At 34.3% G+C, this 14,529-nt stretch overlaps 1 long non-coding RNA gene across 1 annotated transcript in view; it reads left to right on the top strand.

Annotated features, from left to right (window-relative positions):
- The window catches only part of LOC120482269 (uncharacterized), a 191,894-nt gene that overhangs the window by 2,051 nt on the left and 175,314 nt on the right, over nucleotides 1-14,529 (top strand). The window contains exon 2 of the long non-coding RNA XR_005623437.2: nucleotides 2,667-2,757. This is a non-coding gene — a long non-coding RNA (uncharacterized LOC120482269). The remainder of the gene's footprint in view (nucleotides 1-2,666; nucleotides 2,758-14,529) is intronic.

Here is a 14,529-nt window from a genome sequence, read left to right as displayed (position 1 = left end):
TTTACCAACTGCTAGTTAACTGTAAGGCTATAACCTTTTACAAACTGTTATCTGCAAGTTAACTTGCCACGCTCTAATAAATTCTATCGAGTTTAAAAAGACTTTACTGTATAAATATTGTAAGAAAAATATACGTTTTGGAAAAATATATTGGCCTATTGTGCCTTTGTGGTAAAATAAGCCTATTTTATTTATTTAATCAATCGCCTTTATTTGTAAAAGAATGTAATTAAAAAGTTATTTAAGGTTACAGATTTAAAAAGAACCTAAAATGAACCCTTCACTTCTCTTTTCCACTAAGTGACAGTTATATTGAATTTATGATCCATATTATTACAATTGAATATAATAAAATTTTTATATTCAAGGAATTTATTCTATATAATATTCTACACCCCCCCCCCCCCCACACACACACACTCACAACCATTAAAGCAGTCACATCACTTTTTAAGTCACTTTTTCCTTTTAACATTGTAAAGGGTTCACACATACTGTCCGTTTTTGCCACTTGTGACCTTCATAAACTTAATTATTTTTACATAAACAAGAGGATCACAATTACACCAAAATGATGGACTTCACAGACACCAGAGGATTGTGAAGATATTGCATTGGAATGTGGTCTTCATGACGACTTTTTTCTGTTTTAGTTTGTTGTTACTTCATGTATTTATTCATGGTCAATGTCTATTGTTCTTTATTAATGCATTCAGCTAATATGTTGGCACTCTTTTGCTACTTTAACATAAAAAAAATAAAAGTAACTGCTGACAACACGCTGTTGCTGTTTTTTATGTTATTATGAGAGGGGTAAAAATTATATTCATATTAAATATTGTTCATAATACCAATATTATCTATATAACTATATTAATGAAAATAAACCGTTATTCAAAAGGGTATTTATAACACCATTAAGGTCCTAGCACTTTCAAAGCATGGATCTTTAGCACCAAAATGGGTTCTGCTATGGTTGAAAGCTGAAGAACCCTAATTTAGTACTGTCTAGAACCAGTTTTTATAGCAGAGTTATTTTCCTGAACCTTAAATCACAATTGATGGTTTCTCTTATTGATTAGTTTTGTCAATAATATTATAGTGTCTCTTTTGTTATGCTGATGTGCAGGAAAGACGTGGTCAAAATAGCTTTAAAACAAGTCGTGTTTAGGCTATAGCTTAGGCATAGCCTATATTGATTGGTTTTAGATGAAAGGTGAGTGTAATAGTCTTTTAAAATATGTGCGAATGAGCATAAAATGTTGGTAAGAGAGCAATAAGCATAAAAACATTGTGAAGTCTTTACAGATTACATTTAGATATAGGCGTGTACTTCTTTTTTTCTTGTTCGAATTAAAAGTTGTAGTGTACAATAACTAGTCTATATACAAATAGATAAACACCCAATAAAATGTACTGAATTTCACACGCAGGCTAAATGAACTACACGTCGACTATTTTGACCTCATTATAAAGTGCGGGTCTTCAGAGTATCCACACGGTGGCGCCAAAGCTCGCGATAAGAGACGAGATCTCAGTCAAGTAAAAAAAAAAATGTTATCGGTAGTATGCAGAGTTTTCGGTTAATAATACGTCTTTATGTCGCATCTATCTGTAATATAATGCCTTTATACCCGAAAAAAAACAAAAAACAAAACAGCGATAGGCTAAAAGGCAAGGCATTTGTCTGAATCACTTGATAATTCCGTTTACTGTCACACCGTTCTGCCTCAGTAATGTCTACGCAAAAAAACAAACATTAACTTAAACTAAACCTATACAAATTAATTAATTTAACTCTTAAAAAATATTGCTACCTTTTAAAATGGCTGAAATGGACAGAGTTGACCTGTCTTTCTCTGTTGTAATAAGTTTATACACAACAGCTCATAGACAAAAGTAAAGTTTTTTTTTTTTTTTTTTTTTACAGACATTTGACTTGTATTTTCTCAAGTCACTTAGCTTAGCCTATATAGAATAACACAGATAAAAATAATTTAATCCACTATATTAATTCTTTTCTCACCATCTATTTATGGTGTAAATGTCCATTAGCGTGACACAACCAGATTCAGGTGATTTTCTTCTTCCTTTCTTTTTTAATGGTGTAAATTATTTTGGGGTTGTTGTACTGTAATTATTATTAATATTAATGTTCTTTGGCACTACTGAGGACATGGAGTGAGATGCTATATATTTGCCTAAAAGGCCTTTGACACCAGAATCATTGTAGTATCATGGTGTCGTCCCTTCCCCCTTCAACTAATGGATGGTCAAACACTCCGGGGCTCAATCCTTATAATGAAAATAGTGCATTAATTTTATTTTGTGATGTGTCATTGTAATTCAAGAGATGTTTTTAATCTTCAGATTGCTCCAGCACAGGCCATTTCAAAAATATTTGGCAGAGGCCCATCTCGCCCCACACGAGCGTATGCTCCTTTTATTGAATGCCGTTTGTCAGAGGTGGACATTAAAAGCTCCCCTTTATTTGAATAAACTATTCAGATTTAAAAAAATAAATAAAAAAAGCTGCACTGTAAAAATATGTAAATTGGTCCAGGGAAGAACGCTTGGCTCACACGTAGTCTTTCATGTCTCAATGTTGTCCATTACAAAGTGCATCTCCTTTCCACTTTTTCATGTCATCTTGTCTTTATTGGCAGGTTGCGTACTGCTCTCTGATGATGAGATCGTGCCGGCCCATCCTGTGTTCACCAGCTGAGATCCAGGATGTGATGGACCACAAAAGATAAGGTGATTCTTCAAGTGATCAGCATACAACAATGCATTTTCAGTAAGCTTTGATGTCAAATAAACCACCATAGACATTGAGGACGACATGTGCCCCAACATTCATGATCATAGGTTCTTCAAAAACAAATAATACAATTGTACATTTGATCTCGGTCAAAAATGCGGTCATGGTTATTGGACTTTATTTTTTATTTTGTTTTAAAACAAAACTGCTTATATAATATTTGAAGACTTGACTAACATATCAAAGTCATGTGAAAGAAAAACACACGTATAAATGAATCTGAAGACCTGTCATAGTCAGTAAGACTAGTAATTTTTACACTGTGAAAAAATCTTTTCATGATTTGTAATCACATTTTTTCTTTTGTCAAATCAACTTAGACAATTTATGTAGTTCATATAACATAATACAATGAAGGAGATTACTTTAATCACCAGAAACTCAAAATATTAACTATTTTTTTCAATTTCAATGAACTTAAAATTTTAGGCAACCAGGTTACTTATTTTTTAAATTAAACCAACAATATATATATATATATATATATATATATATATTTTTTTTTTACAGTGTAGATATACATTTACCTTTTTATGAAAAGGCAAGGTTAGACAAGGTTGTCAACTGTCATGTGATGCTACTTTTGCAATAAATTAACCTTTGCAATTAATTAATGAATAATTATCACATTTATACACTGAAAAAAATAATATGCTTTATCTAATCAATAAAATTGTGGCAACATATTACAAGCAATATTATTGATTAAATTGTACAAATTAGAATTAATTAGATTACTCAATTCTAATTTGTTCAATTTAATAATTAATATTGCTTGTAATCTGTTGCCACAATTTTATTGATTAGATAAAGCATATTCTTTTTTTACAGTGTAATAGTGTAAGAAAAAAAATTATATATATGAAGAGTTCCGATGCAAAAGCCTCTAAATGCCATTTGAAATTTTCCTCTATAATGATGATTTTTACCTAACTTGTATATTTAAGTTCAGTAATTTCACTTAAATGGCAATGATAATAACCTATTAATTGTTATTTAAGTGAAATTACTGAACTTAAATATACAAGTTTGATAAAAATCATCATTAAAGAAGAAAATTTCAAATGGCATTTAGAGGCTTTTGCATCTGAACTCTTCATATACTGTATATGTATATATATGTATATGTATATATACACACGCTTTTTTTTTTTTTTTTTCAATCACTTTATGTGAGTATACTTTATGTATCCCGGATGAAGTTGAATAACATATCCAACTTTATATAGAGCTGTGAAATAATTACGTTTTCCCAAACCATATGAATTCAACATATAGATACGCTTATATGACACTGACCCTTGTCCATAATCTCGTTTACATTCTTGCTCTGAAAAAGTGTCATTTACACACAGTAAGTGCAGATAACCTTAACCAAGTTAGTTTTGATTCAGTCTTAAACTTTTATTGCTTTCAGAAGCAGTGGATTGAACAATGATTGTTTTGAGATCAAAATTAGCCCACAGACATGAGCTTTCCTCCATTATAACCATGCTTGCTTTTGTGAGTTTTATGGTTTTAAACCCCCTGGTGGTGAACTATTCTTGTCATTTATTCTGTAAAACATTGCAAATTTTCTCAGAGGGAGTTTTAAACGTATTTATCAATGGGTATTTAGTAAAACATGCAAATTCTCTAAAGCAGTTAAGCTAGTTTCCCCACGGTACCATTGAGCGCTTGACATTGCCGCACATCTTTGTTTAGTGTTCCTCTTTTATTTAAGTTGTCTCACTTACAACACTGCAATAAAATCCTACCGAGTGTGCGCTTGGTCACCTTGACATGCTGTTAAATTGCATTCGTGCTCCAGAAACTACGGGTGTATCTTTCCCCCCATTAGGTGCTCGTGGGATTGCTTTTAATGACACTTTGCTGATTTGCTTTCACTGTAATAACAGACAGTCTTTGTGACATCCACTGGCTTCTGCAAACACCATGCTAATCTGACCACAGAACGTGTAGCACAGCACCAGCGTAATTCGATTCACGGCACATTGTGCTTACACGCTCCAAATCTGCCTTATGCCTGTGATATTGAAACACCTCTGCGTTTGCTGGAGCCTCACCAAATGAACGCGGGAAAGAGGAAAAAAAAAACAGCAAGAGATGCACTCCTGAACCAGACGATAGCCAGTGGGGGCCGAATGAAAGCTCTCAGAATCGCTGTACGTACCCATCGGTCAAACAATCCATTTCTGCCCTCACATCGCTGCAGTCTGTCCGTCTCTGCGTGGCACAGGAGGAAGGTGGGATAAGAAACAAATGCATTTCTATGGAAGCTTGTTAACGCCACTGAATGAAAAATAAAAAAGGTAATTGCAATTCTGAGAAGAATTTTATCTCGCATTGTGAGATAAAAAGTCGCAAGATATAAAGTCGAAATTGCGTGTTGTAAAATCAGAATTGCGAGATATAAAGTCAGAATTGCGTGATATAAAGTCAGAAATGCGAGATATAAAGTCAGAAGTGTGAGATATAAAGTCGAAATTGCGTGTTGTAAAGTCAGAATTGTGAGATATGAAGTCAGAATTGTGTGATATAAAGTCAGAATTGCGAGATATAAAGTCAGAAGTGTGAGATATAAAGTCGAAATTGCGTGTTGTAAAGTCAGAATTGAGTGTTATAAAATCAAAATTGTGAGATATAAAGTCCGAAATGCGAGATATAAAGTCAGAAATGCGAGATATAAAGTCCGAAATGCGAGATATTAAGTCAGAATTGCGAGATATAAAGTCAGAATTGCGAGATATAAAGTCAGAATTGCGTGATATAAAATCAAAATTGTGAGATATGAAGTCCGAAATGCGAGATATAAAGTCAGAAATGCGAGATATAAAGTCAGAAATGCGTGTTATAATGTCAGAATTGTGAGATATAAAGTCAGAATTGCGAGATATAAAGTCAGAATTGCGTGATATAAAATCAAAATTGTGAGATATGAAGTCCAAAATGCGAGATATAAAGTCAGAAATGCGAGATATAAAGTCAGAAATGCGTGTTATAATGTCAGAATTGTGAGATATAAAGTCAGAATTGTGAGATTTAAACTATTCTGAGGGGAAAAAGTTAGTCTTTTTTTCCCACTTACAATTGGCCTGATAAGTCGCAATTGCGATTTTATATCTCACAATTCTGAGAAAAGATGTCAGAATTTCGCGATATAAACTTGCACTTATGTGTTAAAGTCAGAATTGCGAGATGTAAACTCGCAGTTGTGAGAAAAAAGTCAGAGATGCGGGATATAAAGTCGAAATTGCGTGTTGTAATGTCAGAATTGTGAGAGAGGCCAATTCTAAGGGAAAAAAAGACTAACTTTTTCCCGCCTCAGAAAAGTTTATAAGTCGCAATTGCGAGTTTATATCTCACAATTCTGAGAAAAGATGTCGAATTTCGAGATATAAACTCGCAATTGTGTGTTATAAAGTCAGAATTGCGAGATGTAAACTCGCAATTGTGAGAAAAAAGTCAGAATTGTGAGATAAAAAGTCTCAATTCTGTCTTTTTTTCTCACAATTGGGACTTTATATCTGAGAATATTTTTTTATTTTTTTATTCAGTGGCGGAAAAAATTGCATATTAAATTTAGAAACTTAATTGCTTAACAGGTTTTAATGGTTGTTTTGACGTTTCTAACCATATAAAAACAAATCAGTACTCTTATAACTTATGAATTTGGTCACATATAGTATATAGTATAGTATATATAGTATTATGTGTATATACAGTATACTATATAAACATATAGTATATAACATGAATATGAATTTGGTCACATATAGTATAGATAGGCTACACAACAAATACGTAGACTTGTGGCTATTTAATGTCACTTTAAAATTGTTATTATGATCAATTATTGCCTATCAAACTCAAATTAGCTGTAAAAAAATATTTTCTACCTTAGATTAATGGCTTCTAAATTTATGTCGGTCTTTAAGTTTTATGTAAATATAAAATTGACAGAAAATGACTAATCTGAACATGATTTGAGATGTTTAAAGTTGTCAATAATTCACAGCACACACACTTGGCGTTATAGTAATACAGATAGAGGGGCTAGTTCTTACTTGGCCTACTTTTTCACTTTTTGCAAAAATATTTTCTCATACTCTATTTCTCTCACTTCATCCATTACTGTTTCTCCCCCCCCGCTTACAATATCACTATGTTTTTTTCTCCATTTATGGATGTAGGAGGTCACTTTGCCATCTCTTTTCTGTCACTGTGTAAATAAGTTATTTAAAGCAAATCCACGATTGGTGTTTGGATTCAGTCGGCCCCTCCTCTGAGTGCTGCTCTGACACGCGTTTATACGGCTTTTATCCTGTCCCCAACTCTTTGCTGAACAGACACTTTTGTCGTGCTGGCTGGTGAATTTTTTAACAGATCTCATGTCCACTTTCGCCTTTACGATTGCCATGTTCACCAATTTACTGTAATGGACTGAAGTAGAGAGACTGGCTATTACAAATGATTTTGAGAGTGAAAGGAGAAAGTGAATGGAAAAATAAACAAGCAGATATAAAACTCTTTATTTGGAAGAGCCAGAGATTAATATTTCATAAGGGCAGAGTATGTATCAAGTCCCCTTTTTAAGTTTTGTGCTGTAGTTTGTGTCACAGCCTATTACTGCATGCGACACATTCAGATCATATGATCAAATAATCTTAATGGATGGGAATCGTAAATAAATGTAATGATTCTGGTTCCATTTTAAAGAACTAGTACTTTTAAAGAAGTTATTTTGAAAATATTGATGAGAGAATTTCAATAATGAATTTGGAGCCGTTATTGCATAGGCTTTTTTTTAAAAAAAATAAACTTGGCCCTAATATTAAATAATAATGCTAAACAAACAAAATTTACCAACATTCATTAATAAAATATAAATATGTGTCTTTATCATATGAATAATTGCTACATGTCATATAAACAACCAAGGCAAGTAATGCCAACAGTTGACAATGAAAGTTGGATAAAAAAGCGCGATCACTACTTTTTTTTTCAGCTTTTTTGTGGCCAAAAAAAATTTACATACACTGAGAATATTTGTTTTTTATATAAATTACTTCATTTAAAAGAAAAGAATTTCAGCTTCATAACGAAAAATATTTTGTGTCCGTGTGACAAGTATTCACTGAGTTATAGTTCATTTTCGGACGTGTTTCAGAATGAACTTCACTGACAAAGAGAAGGCAAAATTCGCACCATGTTCATTTTTCTTTATTTGACAAAAAGTAGAACACTTTTTTTATTAATTATAGATACTCACAATAAAAACAGACACTTAACAGGATCTAATGATGTACAACACTTATATGTAAGATCAAAATCAACAGAGTAATTTGAGTCTCTTTTGCACCGATAAGGAAAAAAGTGAGCTTGTCGCGCCGGCGTGATAACCGACCCCAGAGGGTTAAAATCGCAATTTTTCTCACAACAAATGGTTACAAATAGAGCCCGACCAATAAAGGATTTTGAAGGCCGATACCGATACAAATATTTTTGGGTTTTAAAATCCGATATTCTGATATATCGGCCGATATTTGATTTTTTTAAACTGGACATAATAGTCACAAATTTTGTCATGCTTATTTGAGTTAAGAGAACTGACGGGGATGTTCTTTTAATTGTTATTCAAGCAATGTACGTCTCGTGCTCAACTCAACGAGTGTTGCCAACAGGAACGGTGTAGAGTGCCCTCTGGTGGACAAACTATACAACTCCAACACTCATGACATGGTTCAAGCGTGTTTCGTCCGTTTTTATTTTATTTTTAATTATAACTATATTAATTGATTACAAGGCCATTATAACTGCCGATACCGATAGTTTGGAAAATGCCTAATATCGACCGATAATATCGGCCTGCCGATATAATCGGTCTGGCTCTAGTTACAAATAGTTGAAAACATTTTGGATATTGTAAGTAATCAACTAAACAAAAATATATAACACTGGCCTAGTTGTTTTTGGAGACTTTACTGCAAAATTCTTACATAGTGCGCCTTTAAGAAAAATTTACGATAAGAATGTCACAACCTGGAGTTGACATGATGTCACAGCCCAACTGTTTTGAGCAATTCAATGTTTTAGCTTAGACCTGAAAAATAAAGCAAATTACTATTCCATAATTCCATTTCTATGAACCTCCATTAAAGACATGACCCCAAATGCAAAGTCAGTTTGCATACATAAACCGTTTTTATGCAGTTTATCATGAGACTGTTAGCATCTGTGACATCACAGTGGCTGTGTATCACTATAAATGAGTGCTTCTGAACGCAAAGGTTGCGCAGACGGCACACAGGCACGCTGGATAATTAGCGGCAATGACAAAGGAGCAGGGCTCTGAGCCGTGGTCTAATGCGTCGCTGGTGCCGGGACAGGCATGTGCCCCCAAAGCTCCAGTGCTGCCCCATTATTAATGAATGACCTTTGCTGATGTTAAAGGGTTTGGGAGCAAAATTAACGTCTGAACTCATTTGTTGCTGTCACATTCCTTCCTTAACTTTCTTCATGGTGTGCGAGAGATTGCTTTTTTTTTTTGTAGGGGTGGGGGTGCTGCTATTAACCTATTCACTTAAAAGCACGATGAGTCGAGTTAGATGAGCCCGGTACTTTCCGCGTCCTGCGACGTGCACCGTTGCATCGGGGTCATTAAGTCTTCTGTTCTGTTTTCCATGGTGACGGTTTGTGATTGTTTTGGTCATTATTGTTTATAGCGACTGAGTATTCAGGAAATGTAAACAGTGGCACACATCCTCTTCTACCCAGAAGCCCCTCTACGGCCAAGCAGACTTCTACCTTACTTCAAAGAAAAAGGGAAAAAAGTTCAACTCTGCACGGTTTCCTACCGAGTCTTGTTAAAACGGTGTGGAAAAAAAGAGGCACTTCAAAGGGCCAGTGCTGCTGACTGTCTCGAAAGCACAGAAAGGGTTTTTACTGGCCTGTTCGAGGTTATTAATCTCCACTGCACCTCACTAAATCTTAATTAGTCTGATGATAAAGAAAAAAAGTCAACTAACAAAAACAACATAAGATCTTGCAGCTGAAGTTCAGCAAAATGTCCGTAAATCGTGTAGTTGTGATGTTGCCGTTTGTTCGATCACAGAGCATGAGAGATAAGAAATAAACATAGAAGTCACAAACATGCATATGTTCACCAGCAACCCTTGTTGAACTGAACGTAGAACTGTGAACGTAGCGTCCTGTCCTTTCTCTGACGTCATTTTGTGTTAATGTTGTCTGACACTGTGGCACGGTATATTAGAAAAGTAAAAAAATAAAGTAATAAAAAAATAAATAAAAAAATTAAGTAAATATTAAAAATAATAATATTTAAAATAAATATTTTATTTTAAAATAAAATAAAATAATAAAGTAAGGTTTATTGATAAAGCCAATCATCGTATTTAGTTGAGTTAGTTTTGAGGACATCTACTTTTGTACTATTCCTACAGTTCCTACAGTGTAAATATGCATGCTTAACGTGAACACACTATTACTTAAATATTTCTCATTTAAGGCGAGACACGGCAGGCAAAAACATAGTTTTTATTTTTTTTCAATGGTCAATTTTGAGATATTTTGAACTATTTGTAGGCCTATTCAATAACATGTCGTCTTTCTGACTTGTGCTGAAAAAAAGTCCGAAATACACATTTAGGTCTTTACTTTACTACACTTTGTCTGTTTGCATGTGTAGATTTCCTCAATGATAATTCCAAATATGGTCATTTCCTGTTTATCAGCAAACAATCATGAAAGTAAGATGGGCCATTTAACTCATAATGCGCAATCCCATAAAAATCTTTAAAGGCCGTTTTCCCAAAATTAGTTTTTTTTTCTCTCACTTCTAGTGACGATTTTCCACTTCTATAGCACACCAAACTTTACAGCCGTATTCCTAACTATATTGTGAAGGTTTGTTCAGAGGGATTTGTTGATGTATCATTCTTGGCCTGATTTATATGACATTTTGTGCCTAAAATAGGGTGGAAATCTATTTTTTAAGGCTATTGGCAGTATTTTCTGATTTACAGGGTAACAAATGTAGATATTCCCCTCTAAAAATGTCTTTTCATTGAATATATCAACAAAATGCAAACATGATTTTCAACCTTGTTTTTTTTTTTTTTTGAATGGTCAGATTCGTCACTTCATATAGCCTGATTAGCATATTTAAACATAAAATTACAGAAAACTTGCTATACATTTTTTTTCTCCTATTTATGCGAGTAATCAACTGGTAACGTTTCATGGTGACATCTGTAATTTAAAATTTGTTATCCTATTCACGTGCAGTGTCTCGCCTTAAATGTTCAGTATGTGATTTTTGGCCACCAGGGATCACTTGTTTAAAATAATAACAAAAGACGTACTTTGATGACGTCGGGAAAGAGCGTGGGCTCACGGGAGTTGTTGTCGCTGTTAATGACAACCAGCTCTGCTCATGGCATGACATCATCGTTTCACAAAATACACGGATATACGGCATCTCTCTGTAGATTTAGCCATAGACGGGTGACGAAACGGAAATAAAGCAACGTCCCGGGTCTTCGAATTAAACTATACATTTCTCCGTATTTGAAAGTTGGTGGAAACTGTCGGGATAATGTAAGTACACATCTAATAGAAATATATAACATAGATACAGATATTTTTGCTATTTTTAAAGCAGAAAAAATACATATTGTGGCTTTAATTCAATTTGAAACAAGTTTCACTTTTTTTTTTTCCAGCTAAAGACGTTGATGACTCATCCTGCTCTGCACGGGTTGTTATCCAATCAGATGCTCTTTAGAATAAGACTGTCCCGCCCCCCTATTTCACCTGCCAATAACTACCAATAGCAAATAGCTCTTTGATATAACTGCACTTGTTTGTGAAGTCTTTAAAGTAGGGCTGTGCAAAAGTTAATTGCGATTAATCGGATCCAAAATAAAAGTCTGTGTTTACATAATATATTTGTGTGTGCTGTATATAATTATTTTGTATATGCATGCATATATTTAAGAATTATTTGCGCTTAAATACTGTATATATTTATAAATACATAATCTATATTATATAAATATTTTATATATGAATAACACATTTTCTTAAATATATACATGCATGTGTGTGTATTTATACATGTATATACAAAATAATTATATACAGCACGCACAAATATATTATGTAAACACAGACTTTTATTTTGGATGCGATTAATCGCAATTAATTTTTGCACAGCCCTACTTTAAAGCAAAAAAATGTATATCAAATAACGAATTTGTCAATGGAACAAAGCATTTCATTGTTATTGTCAACTGATCTGGCCCCACACTGGAACTTGCCATTTGAGTTGGTCTACAAATAAAGTTTTTATGAAAACAAAAGCTGATTTTCTCTGTGTTTAAATGTTTTCTATTGAAAACAAGATACTGATTAATATAGGCTTTTTTTGCTGCCCTCTTTTACCTTGTGACATATTAACTAAACTGAGGTTGGTGTGTACTTTTCTCTCTTGCTGTTCTTGGTGCGCTCAGTCACTAAATGTTTATATTTATATGTATTACATTTATATTTCTATGCCAGGAATGGCTGCTTATGAGATCATTTATTTTGCCTTTGGGGAGGAAGTGCCGTGAATAAAAGCACTTCCTTCTCCCTCACAGGCCCGGATTTTATGTTTATCCATGTCGTGAGAAAGCTACCGCGTTAGTAATGCCTTTTCCATAATTAGGCTGATGGCAGGGAACACAAACTAAATAAATTGGTGTATAAATGCTGGAATGTGGTAAGAAGTGCTGCAAAAAAGGAGGTGATTTGCAACGGAAATCTGTCGTACATTTTCGAAGGGTGACTTTTGGCTTAAAAGGACAGTTTGTTTGTTATCTTCATCTACAGTATGTTGCTCTGTTACAGTCCTCCAGTTTTCTGGGTTGAAGTTGTAATTGTTTCCGTCTCTTCGACTGGCTCGTTTCCCCTGTGTAATCAGGCGGATCTATTGAACACTGATCACTAAGGTTTTGTCAAGTGCACTTGAGTGGTTCTTCCTCGTCTAATCTGTGTAAACCGGGGTCTCTAATAATCACAAATTTACATTGATCAATGTTGCACATTTATTTCTTATCTTGTCATCACAATGATTGATTGACACATGCTGTCTCGATCATATTCCCAAGTAGAAAAAAATCTCTGTCGTTTGGCCTCATGAATCCACCCAACCCAGGCTCATTGGAAAAATGTGCCCGTGGCAACAATTCTGCAAAGAAATAAGTTGCTTCTTGCACATTTTGCAACATTTTCAAAGTGAAATGTCCTGTGAGTTGTGCAAAAACGATGTTTAGTTTTATCAGATGAGCTAGAATCTAGCAATGTTTTATCTTTGCTAAGTTGTCGCATTGTTTAGAAATGAAATGCCTGGTGAGTGTCGCTCCAAGCTGAATGCTTTAAAGGCCATATTGCAGGTTAGAGGACCCAACGAGTCAATGTATAGAAAAATAATGTAGGAACTAGATTTTCTTTAACCCTTGTGCATCAATTAAAAAAAGTTACACATAGGTAAATGGAGGACAAAAATGTCCTTATCAAAAAACTGTCATAAAAATGTGACGCTTCGGAGCACAGACTTAAGTTTGGTATCATTTTAAAGAACACCCTTTGCAGATTATTGCTGAAGTAAAAAAAAAAAGAAAAGAAAAAAAGTAAATAAATCCCCCCAAAAATTATATAGGTATAAGTTTATGAAAATTATTTGTAAAAATTAATTTATATAAAATATATATTTTATAAATAAGTCAAGTCAAGTCAAGTCAAGTCACATTTATTTATATAGCGCTTTTCACAATACAGATTGTATCAAAGCAGCTTCACAGTGATAACATGTAAGTAGCACAACACAGATCAACAACATTGCTAAACACTAAATAAATAACCCCAACTGAGCAAGCTCAAAGCAAGCCAAAAGCAAGGCGACAGTGGCAAGGAACCAAACTCCATCAGATTGGATGGAGAAAAAACCTTGGGAGAACCCAGGCTCAGTCGGGGGCCAGTTCTCCTCTGGCTTACATTCATATTGTTTAAATATAAATATTAAATATAAATATTGTTTATGAATCAAGCGGCGCCATAACATATCGCAGGCGTTGAGTCGTCTCTTCACAGGCGTTGAGTCGTCTCATCACAGGCGTTGGGGCATCCGAAATCCCCGTGAGAGGCTGGACACAAAACTGGACCTGACGAACGCCATTTTTCTCGGGACAAGCGTCCCGAGATAACAGCAGAAAGGCAGATGGGAAATAATTAGCATAGCTGATGTTCATAATAATTTCCGTTATAACTCACAAACTCTCCGTAACCCGAACTCTCCGCAACCCAACCATACGCGCCGACCCGTTTGTCTAAAAGGCTGTCGAGCCCCACTGGTGCGTTAAGCAGTTTCAAGGTTGAACTCAAAACTGCCATAAATCTAAATAGGTTGTGTTCCAAATTTGAGGACGATATCTCAAAAAATGAGCTTTTGGTAACAGTTTGTTTGGGCGTAGTAACATATTTTCCCCATTGGGTGCCAGCAAAACCCCACTGGAGCTCACAGTGATTGGATTTGTTATTTGCAGTTTTTCTCTCTCAGTATTACAAACACACACACATATTTTGTTATAACACGGATACTAACCACACTCTGACGTCCATACCAACACACCCACACAAATATTGTT

This window comes from Pimephales promelas, chromosome 19 (assembly GCF_988280905.1).
Source record: "Pimephales promelas chromosome 19, fPimPro1.hap1.1, whole genome shotgun sequence".
NCBI lineage: Eukaryota > Metazoa > Chordata > Actinopteri > Cypriniformes > Leuciscidae > Pimephales > Pimephales promelas.
The sequence above is the reverse complement of the archived record's forward strand: the minus strand, read 5'-3'. Positions and strand labels throughout refer to the sequence as shown.